The sequence below is a fragment of the Octopus bimaculoides genome, chromosome 1 (assembly GCF_001194135.2).
Source record: "Octopus bimaculoides isolate UCB-OBI-ISO-001 chromosome 1, ASM119413v2, whole genome shotgun sequence".
Lineage (NCBI taxonomy): Eukaryota > Metazoa > Mollusca > Cephalopoda > Octopoda > Octopodidae > Octopus > Octopus bimaculoides.
This window is the reverse complement of record NC_068981.1, coordinates 85,490,270-85,497,641: the sequence shown is the minus strand read 5'-3', so window position 1 is coordinate 85,497,641 and position 7,372 is coordinate 85,490,270. Positions and strand designations below refer to the sequence as shown.

At 34.9% G+C, this 7,372-nt stretch overlaps 1 protein-coding gene across 1 annotated transcript in view; it reads right to left on the bottom strand.

Annotated features, from left to right (window-relative positions):
• The window catches only part of LOC106868572 (leucine-rich repeat-containing protein 74B), a 62,841-nt gene extending 55,550 nt beyond the window's left edge, over positions 1 to 7,291 (bottom strand). The window contains exons 1-2 of the mRNA XM_014913893.2: positions 7,061 to 7,291; positions 6,788 to 6,906 (exon numbers count right to left, since the gene is read on the bottom strand). The gene's annotated coding sequence lies outside the window, so the exon portion shown is untranslated. The remainder of the gene's footprint in view (positions 1 to 6,787; positions 6,907 to 7,060) is intronic.
• Between the last annotated feature and the right edge of the window lie 81 nt (positions 7,292 to 7,372).

Below are 7,372 nucleotides of genomic sequence, written 5' to 3'. Positions count from 1 at the left end.
GACACACATACACACACACACATGCACGTCCATTTCATATATCTTTCAATTTCTGCTCTCTGCAAATAAAATTTTTACGGATACAACTGCTTACAAAAATTGGGATTAATGTATAATTTCTTTCTATGTTCATAATTAAATAAATGTTTTAATGATTATACAGACGTCCAATAGAATAGCTCTCAGAAACAGACTACGTACAAATTTTTTCTTCACAACTCCTGAAGCTATTTTCTGGCAGGAGGTTAATGAAATCTTCAAACAGCTAGAGGCTCCAATCAAAACAGGGGACCCGAAATGATAAGGTTGAGAAACGCTGTTATAGATTATGCCTAACTGAAAACGATCACAGCCACATCATCCAAACAGGCCGGGTGAAATCGGGTTTAGCTGCTAGTATATTTATATATGCATTATATATATATATATATATATATATATATATATATACACGTATATATATGTATTATATATATAAACACACACACACACATATTTACTTAGACATACACACACTCAGGCTACACATGCACGTAACAACGTATATATTAAAAATTATGACTGCCGTATGTTCTCTTACCTGACCCGAAAATTTGCATACTTCTCAGGCTTATTGTATCATCAGTAATAGTCACAAAAAAATCGATGACATGTTTGCAAATTTACTACTCATGACTTATGATGAAGAAAATACGATATCTCCCATCAATTGGTAAACCTTATTAACATTTTTTATTGACATTGGAAAATCTATGTGATTTCAAACTATTCCGTAAGTTTATTTACAATTTAAAGAGATAAGAAATTATTTATCTTCATTATAGACACGAAAGTAATGTAAATATAGTTCATCTCATTTAGACAACATTCTAGATTTTTTATTCCAAATAGTAAAGTTAACGAGTATTAAGATCTTGTATCAGTATTGGCAAATCTACGTGTGCAGACAGTACTTCATAAGTTTATTTAAAACGTGGTTAGGGATATTTTTAGTTTCCTTCAAGACACAAACTTACCATAAGGGTTAATTCTATAGCTTGGTCTTTTTAGTAAAGCTGATTAACGTCTTTTTATTTCAGTGCAAAGATAAATTTTTATCAATTAAACTAAACAAAAATTCCACCTCGTTTAGACTGCAACTCATAAAATTGTAAACTTACTTAGAAAGAAACGTGATAGGGAATATTTTATGGCTAACTTTATTTAGTAAAGCTAATTAACGCCTTTTTTTTACTAAATGAGACATCATTTAGTAAAATTTTATTTCGCAATCATATTAACATAAACAAATCCACGTCGTTTACACTGTGCTTCGTAACTTTTATTACGAAGAAACGTGATAGGAAATATTAAAATTTTTCTTTATAGACAGACGTCATGTAGGCAAAATCCTATATTTCATTTCATTCAGCTAAAAAAAGATAGCATTTGATATCAACAGAAGCAAACCCTTGTAGTTTATACAGATTTCCTTAAGTTTATTTGCAAAAAAATATGAAATATTTTAATTTTTCCTTATAGAGACCTTAAGGTATGCAAGATTTATACATCACATCTCGTTTTTTTTTTTTATTCGACCTTGCTTCATTCTCTCATAACAACTCCACCGTAAATTGCTTTGGAAACTACGAACAACTAGTCAAGAATAATTAGAAAAATTTATCTTAAGTGTTCAACTTTCACTCCAAATTACTCTAACTTCTTTTCCTCTTGAGCAAGCTGACTTTATTGTAGGAGAAATTTTAATATTCCAGATGAAGAGGAACTAGCAAATGGAAGAAATATGTTTATTTCTAATGGCATGGAATATGACCTGATAATCTGCTTGCATAGGCTTTGAAGAGCTATGGCTTCTATGATCAATAGTGCAAATGGAAAGAAAAAAAGAACGAATTTATATGTCCTTTTGCCCTTGTAAGGCTACACATAATTCTGCAGGACAATGCAATGCAACATGATAAGGCAAGCGCAAAGAGATTAGCAACGAAGTTTCCGAAGAATCTGTTAAAGACCAGAAAAGAGAAACCAACGCGCTTTAGGACCAGTTACTGCAACAGCCTGTGCTTCAGGTGTCCACAACTTTTTAATATTCTCCCAAAGAACCTGAGGGACTTACACAAAATAGATGTAGGTGTCTTCAAATCAAAACTGGATCTCTTACTGTCAGGAGACCCAGATGAACTTAAATCGCAGCAGGAGGCGCTAATGAGGATAGCGACATCAAACTCCCTTATTTACTGAATGTCATATATCAGAGGAGGCTCTCAATAATAACAGGGTAGCAAAATGGCGGTGCCCCAGCATGGCTACAGCTTTGAGCTGAAACTGATAAAATAAAAAATGAAAAAATATATAAATATATATATACACATATATATACATATGTGTGTGTGCATAATGTTTGTGTGTGTGTGTGTGTGTGTGTGTGTGTGTGTGTGTGTGTGTGTGTGTGTGTATATATATATATATATGTATTGTGTTTATACATATATGTATGAATGTACAATGTTTATATGCATACATGTGTGTGTGTGTGTATGTGTATGAGGTAGAGTGAGAGAGAAAGAGAGGGAGAGAGAGTGCAAAAGTGTTGCTAAGTTGATTGGGTACCTGACAACTAGTTAACAACAGTGTATTGTACCTCCGACAAAAACAATTTAATCTGAATGATCGAGTCTTCCTAGGTGTTATTTAAGTGCCACGCTTGGTTTAGTTCGCAGTGTAAACAGTAGCTCCATTGTAAAACTGACAAGTCATTCGTTAGTTTGCGAAAGCGAAGATTTACCTTCTGTGATTCTGTACGATTTACATTTATTAAATGGTACAGAAATACAGAAATGAGTACTGTATTGCTTAAACCGCCCACCCCAGAAAAACACAAACACGATTGTACAAACAATTAAAAACATGTAATTTTAAAATATTATTATAATACAATATCGTATTCTATTTTCATACATGTAAAATAGATAATGTGAATATCTCAAGTAATCGAGTTGATAATCTTCTAAGCTTATCACCTGTCTCATGGATACAAAACACGGTTATGAACTGGCAAAGTAGACTGTTTTCTTTGTCTGTTAGCCAATCGTTTCGTCCATTTGATCATTATAGAATAATACATTATGGTATAGTGTACAAAAGCATAGCACGGTAGCGTAGAAAACCATGTTGGATCCCCTCAAAGCAGTCTTAGCAACATTATAGACCCTGGGACAAATCAGTGCACTGGTCCCGTTTTAATATTTGCTTATTGACTGGAAGCTACAGCGCACATAGGTCAGAATTGGGGCCCTAGACCAGTGATGCACACGGACAATTATCGAATGTGCTCATGCCTTATGACGGAACTAGTCCCCTGGTATTATATGTAAAAATGTTAGTGTCATCAAGTATCACAATACTTATTTGTGTGTTAAAGAATTCACTGCTTTACATGCGCGCGCGCACGCACACACACACACACACACACACACACACACACACACACACACACACACACACACACACACACACACACACACACACACACACGAGCTACAGCTCATAATACGCTAAGGTGTTCTCTGTATTTCTGTATTTTCTTTTAACATAAATATTGATCGGACTTCTCTTAAATAGTATGAGTGACATCCTTTCTAATCAGTGTTTGCATAGATGTTTTTTACTTCTTAGTCAGTAAGGGAATGGCTGCATCCATGACAGAGAAAGAGGAAGTTATTCTCAACTGGTGTCCTAGCCCGAATGCTTGCAACAGACTGAAGCTCATTAAAGGTATCCAAAGACAAGTCGGCCATATCATACCGGGTGATGGAGTAAGATGTCTCCCACTCAAGAACTAAGAAAGCAAACAACTGGAATTAATACCGCAAGACATCTCATCCCATGCTCTAACGATTCTGCTAATCCGCTTCCCTACATTGGTACTTTACTTTAACGACCTAGAAGAGATGTATAGTTATATAAGAATTAATTTCAAGCAAAGGTGCAAGGTGACATATTTTGGCTGAGGATAGTCGGAAACTCTCTTTCTCTTTATTTCTCTCTCCCGTTCTCTCTCTGACTTGCTCTTTCTCTCAAAGCTTACATTATCACTCACATTCATATAAATACAAATATAGAATCCTTACACCAGGAGACAGACAGATCTGGAGCAAAATTGGGACAGACTTGGAACAGACCTGGGGTAAACTGAGCATGTCATTGATAAGATCGTCAAAAGCGAGGAAAAGACTTTGGCGAATCTATCTGATTGATCGATTGGCTAAACAATTAATTAATTGGTTAAATAGACAACTAGCTGAGTAATAATGGTTTCGAATTTTGGCATAAGGCCAGTAATTTCGGGGAGGGTGTAAGTCAACTTCATAGACTCCACTTTTAAACTGGTACTTGTTTTATCGATCCTCAAAGGAAGAAAGTCAAAGTCGACCATGGCGTAATCTGAACTCAGAACGTAAAGACGCACAAAATACTGCTAAGCATTTTGCCCGGCATGCTAACGATTCTGTCGGCTCGCCACCTTAACGAGTTAATAATAGTAAAAGAAGTGAAATAGAACCAGTACGTGTGTCCCTTGTTAGAATAACGAGTCTACCGAGATGCAACAAGACAATCGATTGTATTAGCAGTTTCCTCTACCAGTACTTGATCGGTTCTTCTTTTACTGATCTTGGAAGTACTATACCTATAAATTGTTATGATTGAGAAAAAATAGTTTTACCACTATGTAAAGCACAAACGCACGAATACACGTGTAAGTGTATAACAATATTTTCGTGTTTTTATTCATCTATATATAGTTAATATGTGAGTCACAGCTGAGTTGATAAGCCACAAAACTTACTGCCCTAAATGTCATTGGTTCTTATTAGATGGTACGATGTGTCCTTGATAAAGATACTGAATCTATCCAGCTGTACTTCACAGCTGTTATTAATACCAGCAAGAGGATACTATGATGAGTTTCTTTCTGACTGGAGACAAAAGATACATAAGTTAGGGAAAGAAGAAATACCATATATATATATATATATATATATTAGGTTTATGCTCAGGAAATTGGAGAAATTCAAAAGAGAAATTAGAAGGAATATATATTAATATATTCTACATAAATGAAAGTATCTGTATTTAAGTGGCTGACACTCTTTATAATCGACGCTGCTAAAGTATGGTTTACAATTCTATAATACATAGGATAATTTAGTAGATAGAATTAATTTCTAACTGAGGTACAAGGCCACATATTTAACAGTTAATTATATCGATCCAGTACTTGACTAGTTCTTACTGAACCGACCTCGGCTGTACCGTTCCTACTGAGCCGGATTTCCAGAGATTGGGGTTGGGGCTACCTGCGCCCCGACCAGGAATGCTAGATTGTATCACATGGGCTACGTCAAAGAGTGGGGAAAATATACTTCATTGAAATCGCTTTTGAGAATGAAATAATTTACTGTTAAAAAGAACAAACTTTGTTCTATTAAGCACAAGAACTTTATTATTTCACACGTGGTTCAATTTTAAAATAATTATTAATTTTTTTTCATTTTTACCTTCAAATTTGATAATACTTTTGTTGGTGTTTGCAAAAATTAATCAAGCATTTTCTTGTGGTGCGAGATATGAAAAATGGTTAGGAATCACTTGACAGAGTCTTGTGATACAATAAGAAAGGAAAGAAAATTAAAGAGGTTCACTGGTATATGAAGCACACACGTAATCGTGTGATATGCCGAGCAACTGATTCAATAGTGTAGTCGTTATCACGTCTGCCTTACACACAGAAGGTTGTGAGTTCGATTCTCGCTGGAACCTGATTTTGAATTAAGGCGGCGAACTGGCAGAATCGTTATCGTGCCAGAAAAAAAAAATTTAGCGGCATTTCTTCCTACTTTATGTTTCATCCTTTCGGGATCTGTAAAATAAGAACCAGTTAACTAGTTGGGTGATATACCTAAATTCAACACTGCTTGTATGTGAGTGAAAAGATTACAGTTATGTCAAGAGAAATTTTATTTAAAAAACAATAAACAGGATATTCTAACAACATTTCATAGTAACAAAATAGGAATCGAAAAGAATTACTAAAAATATATGAAATTATATGAAAGAGAAAAAACGACAAAAACAATATTTGTAAACTTATATTTATAAGAACAAGTAGAAAGATAAATTTTATTCAACGCATAGATACTGAACAGTATAGATATAAAGGATAAAATCCTTTTTTCGTTTTAAAAGCAGAAAAATTCGTCGGCAGCCAACCATGAGGATCGAACTCACATCCCTCTAATATCCGGTTAGAATGCTTTATTTGTAAATAAATATTCTTTCGTTTCCGGTATTGGTTTGCAGCTGCCATCGCCTTAACGGGTTTACTCGGACAAATCGACTCCAGTAGTTATTCTTCTTAAGTCTGGCTTTTATTTCATTGGTTTATTTTACTGAACCTCTAAGTTATGGGGACGTGAACAAATTAATACCGTTTGTCAAGCGGTAAGACACACACACACACACACACACACACACACACACAAACGGATTTCTATACAGTTTCTGTCCACCAAATTGACTCACAGGACATTGGTCAGTCCAGTGCCATAGCAGAAGACACTTTTCCAAAGTGGCATGCAGTGAGACTGAACCTGAAATCACCTCGTTGCAAAGTGAACTTCTTAACTATACAGTCATGCCTACCTAGACCATATTAAGAGAGGAAAAGAAAACAAACAAAAATCCTCCACCAAAAACGAAACAAAAAACAAAAAGCATAATTACTTACACCGAAACTGGTTTTGAATTGATTCAATAAGAAATATATATTTAATCCAACGCAGAACATGATCAAAATTCCTATAAGTGTTTTCGCCAGAGGAAAGATATGTCTGTAATGCTAGTTGACTGAAAGGAAGAAAGGTAATATCAGTAATGCTGCCTTACTGAAAGAATAAATACTAGAGCGGTGACAAATTACAGAAAATAAGCTGTAACATGCTACTACACAAATATAATAGAAAAAACAAACAAACTAACTGCAAACAAATATTAACGTCACCTGAATAACAGCTTGTCAAAATGAAATCTTCAGCGATTACGAGGTGAACTGTTAATATGAAGTTATTTCTTGGCCATTGCTTGTCGATTAAAAGGTAAGCTTCCAGTGACCCGAATTCGTGATCGGTTTCCTGTCCCGGTTAAAGTTATTTCGCATCCGTTGCGACGCTAACTGAATTGGGAAAGGCATGAACATCACTTAATGATCTGGTAGTGATTTTGCTTCTGTAAACATTACCTTAAAATTTTGTTTGATGATTTTTATATTAGAGAGAGAGGGGGAGAGAGAGAGAGAGGGAGTGAGAGAGAGAGA